Source organism: Lissotriton helveticus, chromosome 1_1, assembly GCF_964261635.1.
Source record: "Lissotriton helveticus chromosome 1_1, aLisHel1.1, whole genome shotgun sequence".
Classification (NCBI taxonomy): Eukaryota; Metazoa; Chordata; class Amphibia; order Caudata; family Salamandridae; genus Lissotriton; species Lissotriton helveticus.
Genome location: NC_136057.1, coordinates 436,932,216 through 436,945,847, shown reverse-complemented (window position 1 = coordinate 436,945,847; position 13,632 = coordinate 436,932,216). Strand labels below are relative to the sequence as shown.

Genomic DNA, 13,632 nt, shown 5'->3' with positions numbered 1-13,632 from the left:
CGACTGTCCTAGCAAGTTTCTTCCTTGTGGGAGAGGATGGCCTGATGTATTACCTCCAGCTTGGGGGGAGTAGCACCAGTTTCCAAAGGGGGTTTGCCTGAAAATGGGGTAGCAGGTGAATAGTCCCATTTCAGGTCCTTTCTTCCCCGACCTTGTGTATCTGACGGCACATTGGATTTTTTATCTGTTGTGGGGAGGTCTAGATCACTATCCTCAAGGTCTGAATCCAAATTACTCCGATCATCGCCGGACCACTCTGCAACCTCGGAGACGGAAAATAAATATTCCCTGGGCTTCTTATCTTTATCCAGATTGATTCTATCCTTGTCCACTACCATTACCAACATCGCATCACTAAGCTCCAACATATGGGCAGGTTGCTGTAGTCCCCTTCCATCTACTACTCCTCCAAGTGTAGAAGTTTAATGCGGGATATCTGTGCTCTTGTCATTATTTTCAGCAATTTGAATTAACCCTGGGGGGGGCAGTAGCGCCCTGGGTATATCCGTGTGCCATCCCCCCATTGTTAATTTTTAAAGGGACATTCCACTCTTTACCGGTGTCCTGGCGGTGGGGGGGGTCCACAGCATCAGCCCCCAGCCCTTCGAGCGGAGCAGTGTTCCCTATATCCCTTATGACTAAAGTGGATGGGATGCCTTGAGGAGCATCATGGGTCTTGCCTGGGCTCACCTCTTCATTTCGCTTTCCTCTTGCGCCCTTCTCAACGTTTGGTCCCGCTGCCGCCCCTGTTGCCTCGGTCTGTGGCTTCTTCCCACGCAGCAGCATGTCGGCTACTGAGGGGCCGGCTGGGGGATTCTTTCCCGATGCCCCGCCTCTCCCCCCTCCTTGGCGGATCCGGCGTGAGCATCTGCTGCGGGTCACCGGGTGTTTGCTACAATATGTTCGAGCCCGCGGTAGCTTCGCCTCGCAATTTTCGGGCTGCCGCTGTCGCCTCTATCTTCGGGGCCATTCTTCCGCTGGTCTGAGAACTCTGGCTTGCCAGGTAAAACTGGTACTTCAAAACGGAGCGTTTAATTATCCGTAGCCCAATCTTCATAAGGATTACCCGGAGTCTGTTATAAGGGCTTCGTGGCCCCAACATAGAGGGGTAGGGAGGATATTTTCTTTCTGGGTACCTTAAGTGGTTTGCTGCTTTCAATGATCCTGTAGGGGTCTTCGCATTACGACCTAACCCACAGTGGATCGCTAATGCTGCAGTCAACCTCCTAAGCGGGCGCCATCTTGCCTCTCAAAACCCTGTAGTAGAAGATCTCTAAGCAGGGGGAAACAGCCTACACGAGCCACCCAAGATTGTTGGCCAGCTTAGGGCGTGAGACCCAACATGACCCTCCCCAATGCTTGCTACGGAAGGAACCCCCTCTAAGTGTGCAATGCCTATGGAAGACACTGGGACACTAAGACAAGGTAGACCCACAAGAGCAATTGAGCTGGCAAACGGGGACACTGAGTCTACCACCGCACACATAGGCCTGTGACCCGATAACATTTTCTGCCCGACAGAGAAACGCAAGCTCGGGAAGTGCTGCCCAAACGAGGGGACTACAGCACACAACGAAACACCATTCAGCCTAGGAGGAGACGCTTAGTAAACACTACGGACTGTATGCCACACAAAAAGTCACAGACAAATTGAGTCTCCAGCAACTTCACCCCTACTGAGATGAAAGGGACACCTGCAGAAGACATACAGGAGGGAGACATGGTGCTCACTAAAGAAGACCTGCTGGCCTCCTTAAGAGACTCCAAGAAAGAGCTCAAAGAGGAAATTAAGGCAGACCTAGAGGGCTCAAAGGAAGCACTACATTCTGACATTCAGGGCAAGCTAACGTTGCTGCAGAAAGATGTTGACTCAGTCAGCAGTCACACTCCAGAAGTATATTCTAAAGTTCAAGAATTGGAGCATAAAAAGAAGGAGATGGAAAACACAACAAAAGGGCTCCACAAACAGCTACAAGTCAATATCATAAAATGTGAGGATCTTGAGAACAGGGCCCGGTGAGATACTGTTCGCCTGAAGAACTTAGAAGAATGAGTGGAAGTGGTAGACCTGGAAGTCTTTGTCTTGGGATTATTTGGAAAGGCGCTCGGCTCCGGAGGTACAAAGATAAAACTGGACAGGGTGCATAGGTTGGGCCCGCCACTCTCTGGAGGGAATAAGCGACCACGAGACGGCCTGGCTAAACTACACTCCCATAAGAAGAGGGAGGCACTCCTTTAGGCAGCAAGATCGAAAGAGGAGATATCTCTCCAAGGTTTCAAGTCTGATCTGTATCAGGATGTGGCACCAGCGACGCTGGCGTGCCGGCAACTACTTCGACCAGTCACAGACCAGCTACAATGGGATCAAATAAAACACAGATGGGCCTACCCCTTTGGAATCGCTTTTACCCTACATAATAGGCAGCACCACTGTACCTCCTATATCGAAGCGGTGGAACTCCTGGGCCTAGGACTCCTTGAAGAACTGGGAAATGGAACCATGGAAGGCGACACCGGGAGAAAGTTGTTGGAGACAAATAGAAAAGGACAATGGCAGGAGCAGAGAAGGTTGAAATCTCCAAAGAAAAAATGACTTCACAGAGGAGAGTAGGAATATGCAAAGAGATCAAGGAGATTGATCCCTGAACATTTTGCCAAGTGCAGCAGATTCCGTTAGGGCCAGCCCTACAGGAACGAGGTTTGGAGGTGTCAAGGGGTGGTGAGAGAACTGATAACTAACTTCTGCTATTACAAACAGGGGTAGGAGAAGAGGTAGCGCTCTGGAAAAGGGGGGGATATAACTACTCAAAGCCTCACTATATAGATGAAGGCCTGGACTGAATCCATGGGATCACACATGAAGTTTTATGGCGGTCGGGGCAGGAGGGGTACCAGATCTCTACTTTGTGTAACGATAAACAGGGGTGAGGGTTGCGATGACTTTCTGGTGGGGGAAAAAAGGGGAGGGAGGTAAACTGCTCACTACCTCTCTGAAAGATACCCAGGAGCAGGTGGCTTGATAGCAACAATCTACAGCTCGCCATATGCGGACATGGACCAATATCGCCACGTTAAATACACAATAAATGTACTTTATGACTGTTTACTTTGAGAAGTTGGGTCAGGTTGACCCCAAAAGTTCAGATTTAGGACTCTTTTGTTATTACGGTTGGGGGTGCACAGATGGTCTTTTATTCACAAGACGTATGTATGGAGGGGAACGTGGGTCTAATGAGGTGACCACTAGCGGTAGGAAAAAGAGATGGGGGACCCCAATAAAAGGCTGATTTTACAGAATACAAGCTGGCACAGTACCCCAAACATTAAATACAAATGATGCTTACCTTGCTAACTTGGATTGTGAAGGGGATTAACTCCCCTGGCAAATGCCAGAAATTATGGAAATATCTCCACGACCAGAAGCATGATGTCATCGCACTGCAGGAAACACACATGAAAAGGGCAGAGGAACACCAATTAAGACACAGAACATAACTAATTATTTCTCACTCATTGGCCAAGCACTACGGGATTGCACAGCTCTTTCACAGATCTCTGAAGTTCCAGCTGGAAGGGAGCACAATAGACAAGGAGGGCAGGCTAGTGATGGCTAAGGGGGAATTGCAAGGCCATCTTTGTACATTTGCCTCCATCTATGTGCCCAACACAAATCAAACTGCATTCCTATCCAAGGTCCTATCATGGTTGGGGGAGTTTGCTGAGGGCAACGTTTTTTTATTAGGGGTTTCAATTTAACATGGGAGGCAGTCCTGGATAGAATGCAATCCCAAAGGGTGGCTTCTAGCACCTTCACCAAACCCACTAGATAGGGACAATACTTTATTTTCTCATACACACGGGTCCTATTCTAGGATCAACGACATTTGTGCAAGTAAGAATCTAAACCCAGCACTGTAGACCAGCTCCATACACCCTATCACCGTATCGGATCATGCGCTATGTACATTGACATTGGCCTAGGATAGTCCTCCCCAAAATACAACAGACGGTTCTTTTCGATGGCCCTTACAAGGGACCCCTTTCTGCGCGACAAACTACGCTAGTTCATAAAGGAACATTTCCTTAGAAATGACCTCAACGATACCTCTCAGGCTACTAATTGGGATGCCTTCAAGGCAGTCCTTAGAGGAGAATGCATCACGCTTAATGCAGAATTGACCATGCGCAGGGCACAAGAAAGAATGGCATTTGAGACAGAACTGAAAGAGGCGGAAAGGGAACACAAGAGACAGCCTAGTTTGAGCCCTGAAAGACAGGTAACAACCCTCAGGGGCAAATTGAACATTACATAGCAATGAAGCAGGGTTAACTCTACTATGACTCAAAACCTCTACCTATGAGAAAGGAAATAAGGTGGGAGCACACCTGGCCAGGCAATTAAGGATGCCAAGTGAAAGAGACTATATAGAAAACATAAGTACATCGGGGGGATAAAGCAACCACAGAGCCTGATAATGCATTCGCTTTTGGACAATTTTACCAAAACTTGTACCAAGCAGAGTGTTACGAAATAACCGAGAAAGAGCGATACCTGGGGGAGGTGGAGCTTCCGAAGGTGTCGGCAATGCAGAACGACGGATTGGGAGTAACAATAACCTCGGAGGAAGTAAGCAGTGCCATAGGTAACCTAAAATCACATAAATCACAAAGTCTGGATGGCATGACGGCCCAGTTTTACAAAACCTTCGGGTTGGAGGTAATCCTACAACTGGTAAATTTATATAACTCCTTCGCGGAGTCGGGGAGCGTAACGACATCTATGGGGGAGGCCCTTATCTCAGTGCTGCCCAAGCCCGAGAAGGATGCTCAACTATGCAGCTCCTACCGTCCAAAAGCACTCCTCAATTTGGATGCCAAAATATACACAAAGATACTGGCCAGTAGGCTGAACTCGCTTATGGCAGAACTGGTCAACCCGGACCAGTTTGGGTTCATTCAAGGCAGTCAAACTCATGACAATCTACGGAGGGTCTTCAATCTTGTGGAAAGGTGAACATAAAATTAGTACCAGTGGTTCTTCTGGTGCTAGATGCTGAGAAGGCCTTCGATCACGTGGCTTGGCCCTTCCTTTTTCATGCCTTGATAAAGTAAGGGTAAAGGAAGAGTTGAGGCGTTTGAACTAGTAGCTGGTTTACGGGTTAAAATTACTAAGTCTTATCTGCTGAACCTCACTCTGTCGCAGAGGGATATGGTAACACTGGTCAATTCCACGCCCTTCCAGTGGGCTAAAAAGAAAATCAAGTACCTGGGAATTAGAATAACTCCTAGGCTACAGGACCTTTATAAGGCAAACTATCCCCCACTTCTCCAACAAGTGGAAGCAGATCATAGATGGCCTCCCAAGGATCTATCATTGTTAGGTCGCAGTCAGGCGATCAAGATGATGATGCTGTCTAGAGTACTATACATTTTCCAAGCCCTTCCGATTGAGATAGAACAAGGGTTCTTCGCCACATTAGAATCATTGATCATCTGCTTTATCTGGGGAGGGAAAAGGTAAAGATTAGCATTTTGACAACTCCGGCTATCCAAACACAAGTGGGGCCTGGCATTACCAGACATGAATCTCTATTACAAAGCAGCCTAGCTCAGAGTGATTACAGAAGGGTCATCCCGGGAATCCGACAAACACTGGTTGCATATGGACAGGGCGGTGGTGGGGAGGAGCATATGGGACTTACTGTGGAAACCCAAAGTGGAGAGGCTGCCTAATGTTTACCTAAGTACACCTACTAAAACCACACTTAAGGTGTGGAAAGATATACACAGGGTATCTGCCTCGACTATGTTCCCATCACCCTTCACACCCATACACTATAATCCATCATTTCCATCCACATATGAACCAGGACCCTTCAATGCATGGAAGGAAGGGGGATGCCGTACGATTTCTGACCTGTTCCATAATTGGGACATCGTCACATTCAAACCTTGCCACTCAGCTTAGCCACTGGGTCCTCACCAGGGGAGTTAGGGAAGCAGCAACTAGGGACCTCACACCCATAGAGAAGCTAGCGAAATTAGAAAAGGCACAAAAAGAACAATCTTGCACCTCTATAAGATACTGAAGTCCACATTGCATACCGAGCAACCCAGACACAGGCCACCCTGGGAGCACATGTTGGGGGTAAACATCACAAACAAACAGTGGGACAAATTATATCTAGACATACAAAAATTCAATCACTCCATGGGAACGCGAGTAGCTCACTATAAAGCACTAAATGATTGGTACATTTACCCTATGAAACTCAAATTGATCTTTCTCGAGACTTCTTATTTATGCTGGAGATGATTTGGACTCTAAGGGGATTGTAGGCACATTTGGTGGGACTGCTCAACGATCCGACCCTTCTGATAGGGATTCTGGCACAGATTAAGGATATACTGGGTTATCCCATCCCCTCTGACCTGAGGTCACCCTACTAAGTCTTAGATCTGACACTCTCAAACACCAAACGGTTAGTGCTAGGACCATCTCTGGCTGTGTTAGGGTCAGCCAAAATGGCACTGCTGGTGGAGGGGAAACAGAATGACCCAATGGAATTCTCAACTATGGCAAGCTCTCACTATGGAGAGAATGGTGAGTGTGCTAGCTGACACCTTCAGAAACTTCAAATACACATGGGGACCCCTAGTTGAGTATTTATCGCAGGGCCTCCCTCTGTTTGTGTGCCCTACGCGTACCAATTTTAGGAAATCGGAGGGCGAGAGAGGATCTTGGGAAGGCAAAATAGGAAAGACAGCTCCAGGGGCCCTATGAACAGATCCATACGCTCAAACGCGCTTTGGTGAAACTCTATGCACCCTCAAGGTTTTGGGGGGAGGGGCGGTAGGGCAGAGTTAAGAGGAATTATAGTATTCTCTGACTAATGTATGAAAAAGATCAATAGTGCTATTAAGCTTTCTACACTAAAGTTGTTTGCATTCTTCTTCTCCAAAACAAAGCAACAGTACCACCCTATAGCTTAACATTGTTTGAAGAGAAGGAAGGGATTGGAATGGCACTATGTAATGATATGCTTTTGAGAACATTTCAATAAAGACTGTTGACAATAAAAAAATGAGAAACTGTTGACAAAAAAACTGAGATCTTAAGACACACAAAGCCTCTCTTTTCCCTGCTGACTCTCTTCCTATGCTTTTTCACATCCCCTTGATTATTTGCCCCTCTCCAAGATCTCCTAGGCATTAACGCCATCCACAGAATGGTAGTACCTGACCACCACTCCCTAATCCTCGCTAAATCCACCTTCAAAGCTTTCAGCAAAACAATCCCCAAAAATGTCACAAGATCATTCTCCCAAAGATGTAAAACTAACAAATAGGGACAAAAACCTGTTCTAATTTTCTAGAAAGCGTGCCCAGTAGCTCATCCCATCTCATTCCATTTTTACCCCACCACCAAACCACAACTCGAGCTCTGCTCAGCCCAAGCTGCTGACCAAAATGCTGCGACACCACCTGCTACACTGCTCAACTGACCAACGAAAGATACACTATCCCGACTGAAGCAACGCCACTGCTGGGCCCTGCAAGAGAGCCTGAAAAGGAAAACTGAATTAAACCCAAAGAACATGAAAACGTAACAGCATAACACTTACCAACTGATGTCAAATGTCTAGCACATCTAATAGCATGTAGCGCTTATAGCATTGCTACCTCCATCGACCCACGTTCATTATACCAGTTTCAGAAATGCCTCTCTGTCTTCCTTCTGTATCACCTCCTATCCGAAAGGAATGTGTAACATTCTTATTTGCAAAGATGCACAAGTTATCTAGTGCCAACCTCAATATGACTAATACCTGAAAATATGTTAGGTTAGACCCATCCTCATGAACAAAAACTCGGCGTGTGTAATTACTGAGAAAACGGCAAAAGGACAACCAACACACTACAGAACATATAGGTGAAGAATTCTTTTCCAAAAGCACTTCATGACCCCTGCCCAAATGATCTGTTTTGGACTGCACCAACCATACCCTGATTCTGTCATCACACACCATAACATACGAAGAAAGTAAACACACCTTTCCCCTTGTTCCCAGAAATTCCTAAATACTAAAGGCCCGAAAAACACCCAAAGCAAACACAGTGAAAACAAAACAACCTCCCAAGGGGGGAAACATATCCCCTCCAACTAACTAATGATGGCTCCCAGGAACTTACCTGAAATCGGTCTCTGCCTGTCTAAACGTGCACCATCTTCCCTCTCCCAACCGGCAACAATCCTTTTGCAAACCTCCCCTTTCATAGGATGGTAACCCCAGAAATGCCGTAAAAGGAAATACCCGCCATCTTACCAGACATTGTCACCGCTGAAAGGCCCACATCAATCTGTGCCAGTATAAAACACACTGAAAGAAGGAAACAAGGGGACCCTACTCACTAGGAGCCTGGGTATGAAGGCTATTTGAGAAAACAATGGCTCCTGTGGAATGGTAAGGAATATTTATAATAGAATTACGCACAATTTCTTTGCAAAGGGTTGGAGGGATGTCAGAAAGAAAGCTACCTACACACATGCAAGGTTAAGTCAATTAGTGAAATTATTATATAGAAATCAAGTATATAACACAATACATACATGAGTGTTTTGGTAGACAAATATGTTTGTACAAAAGCTAAACATTTAGACAATAGTGTCTGGTGTCCCAGTGAAAGTACAATTGAACCTACGCTAAAAAGAGACATAAAAGTGACAAAGTAACCACGGCTTTATCCCCATACAACCAGGTATAGAGCACTTGTGCCCATTTGTATCACACGTCCGAAGGAACATAATGGGAGAGGTGTGGCGCCGTGGCCAGGGCGACTGACGCTGGAATCTGGGGACCACGGTTCGATCCCCGGTTCCGGCGGCAGGGGTCTGCCCAGCACCATGTGACTCTGGGCAATAGCTCGCTTAATCTTCCCGACGGCCCCCAGCGCCTAGAGACCCTTACGGGTGATTGTGCGCTTTACAAATGTGGACTTTACTTTACTTTACTTTACTCCGTGCTGATTTAGGACTGAAGAACTGTAATCTTCATTCTCAGGGGCCTCACTAATACAAAGAACTTGGCACAGAAGCTGAAATATGAAGACATCTTTATTAAACTTAATTAAGTGAGACTACATCACACAGGAGCCTTCGCAACTGAATGAGACAGTCTAAAGAGTACAAAACACAGAGGCCTTTTATATGCTTAGGGTTACAAACTCAGCACAAAAGTAAGGGGCAGTCCTAGCTTTTGCAAGCATGCAAAATACCTAATATGGACATACAAGATCTGCAACATATTAGCCAATAGGAATACATTCAGAACAAGGCATCATGTAACCAAAACGTCCCCCTTAAGTGTGTTTCTGCCCAACCCATAAGTCAATAAACTACAGCACCTATAGGTCAATCAGTAATGGCAGAACATGTCTGTATGCAGTTAGGCCAGCTGGTGTCTGAGATTGGTTTTCAAAACAAGGACAGAGGGGGTTTTCAACACGTTGCAGTCCATAGGGCAGAGACACTTCATGAATAGAGCAGCCTGTGTAAAGGCAACACAAATTGACGACGAATGTAAGATGGAGTCAAAATTAAAGAACCTCAGACCCTCCTTTTGCCATTACACAGGCAAATTCTAATTCATTGCTAGGTGAGCATTCTACTCATTTTATACAAACAGGTATATATAAACTATCAGCAGGAATACAAAGAGAACAAAGCATTTAACATTCAGATAGCAAAAGAAAGTAATGACCACTATTACAAACAGGTTTATCATATTTTTTCACAACCCTAGGCAAAAGCAAACCCTAAAATTATTTTGCAAACATTTTCAGGGCTCCTAGTTATTTCAGTGACTATTGACAATGCCAGTAAAACAATAAGAATCAGTCTCCAAACACCCATTCTATGCAAGCGCACGGGAAATACCCAGAGTCCATCCAAGCCTCTCTGGCAGGCTTCTATTGTCCATCAAATCTGCTTCTGTTGTTTTCTTCCGCATGGGCCTCTTCATTCAGCCCTTTCATGAAAATGGTGTTTCTCAGTATCCGTTGGAGTGCCTTCCTGGCAAACACTCACAGCTCACTTGAAAGTCTCAATGTCTCAATGCAGTGCACCAATATATTTCCTGTGCTGCAGGCACTACAGCTATTGTGCTCTTCGTTAGTCATGGGCACAGATCATCTCATGCAGACCCAAGTACTATTAATCGGGAAAGAGCAACAGACTTTCACACTCAGCAACACTTTCAGGCTCCAACACTCTCTATTCAGTGTCAGAGGATGCTCGGGCTGCTCTTTCATTTAATCATAGGTACCACAATGTAGTGCCTTTTGCCAATCTTGGATCCTCCGGTGCACTGCCTTTCCGTTGGAGCAAAGAAAAGGGGGTGTGTGGCCAAAACTCAGGCCAAGGGGCTCAAGGGACTGCACACTGTCAGAGGTTACCAGCACATGACAGGTGGAAAACTGAAGCCTCAATTCTTTCGCTCTTTTGCACTGAAACTCTGGTTCTGTGGCAAAATCAGCTCCTCCTTCTTTTCTGATGTTCAACGCCTTCTGATGAATACGTTGGAGATACCACTGATGGCACGCTGGCGATCGCTGTCCAGTCTTGCTACTTTTCTGGGTGCTGGGACTTTTCATCTATAGCTGTCACTGATGGGATTGTGGGTGAGTTCCGCAGGTTATTATGACTTAATCCCGCAGAACCTAGTGACGTAGGTAATGTGACACAGTTGTTAGTTTCCTTCAATTAAGTGCAAAAACAGTTCATTGTATAACAATGGGACTGCAGGGGAGGAGCTACGCTACGGACCAAGATGGCCGCGTAAGCTCCCGGCTCCGTCGACCTCCGTCGGCGGCTCTTGTCTCCTGATATTTATCCTTTACCCACACCCGACGCCTGATACCGCTGGTGCAATCCCGGATTTTCTCACTTATTCGGTGCCGGAGTTATGTCGTGTTCCGTTCTCGGCCTACTCCAGGGCTGCCGCCGGGACATCGATTTCTAACCCAATCGGGTTGGAATCGATCAACATCGGCTATGGTACCAGGGTTTCGTCCGGTCTTCCGGAATCGGATTTTTTTTTTGTATCTCCGATCTGCGATCCAGTCACCAGCTGGCGCTGACGATACGGTATCGTGACATACGGTGATCATCCTGAGCCGCGGTCCGGGGACGCACGCCCGGGACCCTGCTGGAGAGGACGGGGTTGGAGGGCTGGCCCCCGCGGGCGGCGAAGATATCGAGTTTGCCAGTTGGGGGAGCGCCCGCTGTTGTCATCGGCTCAGTGTGTGCCTAGAGCCTCGGAGGTGGGTCCGGGGCTCGAGTCCTGCTTTGTCTCTTTGCAGGGGGAGATGGAGGGGACGGATGGCGCACTATCGTTGAGGTCTGTCATGGCCGCCATTGGGGCGCTCCACTCCCAATTCACCGTCACGTATGCCCGAATGGCTGCAAAACTGGAAAACATCTACTTGCGACCGGACAATGATGCTGCGACATACGAACAGCGCACTGTGGTCCCGGTGGACGGTCTGGCCAACCATTTTGAGGTTACCGAGCGGCAGCTTGATTTAGCCCACTTGGATGGTTTTGGCCTCGTCCATGCTGCACCTACAACCGTAGTTAGCTTTCCCTGCACGATCCCTGCTCGGTGGAACATCGTTGCCGGAGGTTCTGATCGCCGAGAACTGTTCTCTCGTGACTGTTGGAGAGGTCTGCCATTCTCTTTCATCTTTCCCTGTTGGACATGTGGATGTCGCCATTTTGTGTCCGGTCTTTGTTCCGTTTTTGCTGACTCGAACTGCTATGGACGCTTCGGCTACCTTAGGACTACTGTGGCTCGGAAGACATGGGTCACTATACGGAATCGCACTGGTCAGGGCTGACTGCATCTCGTATTCTGTCCTCGATCCCTTACCACTGCTTTGACCGACCTGAGACGCATCTCTTCTTTGTAATTGTTGTGACTTCAGCGATATGTGTTTCCGTGAAGGACCGAACTTGCCAGGGTTGACTTTGATTTTGGGGTTGCTACGCTAAGGTCTCTATGCCGGGATTGTACCGTGTATCTCACAGGGAGTCGGGTGGTTTTGGTTGATGTCCTCCCCATGTTGACGTTCAATACTTGCTTTTAATAGTGGCCAATGTGCTTCGGGGAGGTCGCTAATGGCGGGGGGTGAAAGTGGCTGGGAGTGTGTCTGTTATTCTCCTCCTCCACTCTCTCTCTTTTCCCTTCTTTGGGGCAGTTCCGGGGCGACAGGCACGCTGTTAGTGGGGTAGGCCGTAGCCATTACAGGGGTGCGGGGTGGCGGGTGTGGGGGGGGTTTGTTATTTTAGTTTGTTTTGTTCTATGGTCCCTTTCTCTCTTTTCTCTTTCCGCATTTGGGAGGGCTTCTTCCTCTTCAGTAGGGTTGGCTGTCTCTCCTTACTTTACTTCTTTCTCTATCCGGCGTCTATACTTGCCTATGCCTCTCTGTCTTCGGTGGGTGGGTTTTTTGGGATGGTGCTCTGTTACATCGCTTGCTGTTTTATTGCCTTTTGCTCCTGTTCTGCCTCGGCGAACGTGTGGCTCTGATAGCTGTAAGCGTTATCGCCTGGTTCTGATTGCACTGCGGGGTACGTCCCCCACCCCATCTCTTCTTCATTTTACTGTATGGTGTGACGCCATTGATAACGCAGCCACTACTGCTTCCTTATACTCTTAAACAATGAAAATCTTTTATATCCTTTTGCTTTGAGACACGTACAATCACATGTGGTACTCATATTGTTGATCCTGCTTGGTCGTGTAAATGTGCATGTCTCCTGGCTTTAATCCCTATATTTGCGGCCGGCTCCTGTGGTTGTAGGCCTGCGCATGTTCTACTTTGCATAATATAATAAAGGTTTTAAAAAAAAAACAATGGGACTGCAAGCAGGTGGCCTGCAATCTTTAAAGGAGTGGCCATACATCATGGGACATTTCTGGTCTAGAATACACTGTCATTCTCAAAGGCAATACAAAGACAAAGGCAGTAGGCAAAACAGTGCCTCTAGCCTCTTCAATTGGTTCCCATGTGAGAGCATATCCTCCACCATCTAAGGGTAGATAGCGACATGGGAATTCTATCTGAATGGATGTCCTCACATATGGTGGCCTCGTCTAATGGGGTAAACACATTTTTTTCTCTCAATGATTACATATAGGTGTTCCTAAATTCCTTATCTACAACACCTCAAAAGAGAAATTGCATAATACATATTATCAGGGACATGTCGATACCTCCCTTTAATAATTGTGCATCAGGTGGACTATGCAATACAAAAGCTAATGATCAAAATGTGGAAACAAAAAACAAGAACTAGAGAGTCCTGGTATTTCCATCATTTAGACCATATCTAATCCACCAAAAATTAAAGCAGCAGAAAAAAGGAACTTAAAACCAAATTAGAATAGGCATTGAATTTGTCATATTCAAAAAAACGTAAGGTGTCTCCTATTGAGGTGGAAAACTTATCTTACTATAGTATTGAGTTAGTTAACCAGTCCATCACTACCCTGACAGTCAGACTGGAAAACATCAAAGTAGGCCTAAAGAAAATTCTTGAAAACCAGTCTGGTCATACAAAAGGGGATTATA

General features: G+C 46.7%; 1 pseudogene; it reads right to left on the bottom strand.

The window, feature by feature from the left end:
* Window positions 1–11,775, bottom strand: part of LOC144762370 (uncharacterized) — a 52,840-nt pseudogene extending 41,065 nt beyond the window's left edge.
* Window positions 11,776–13,632: the final 1,857 nt, after the last annotated feature.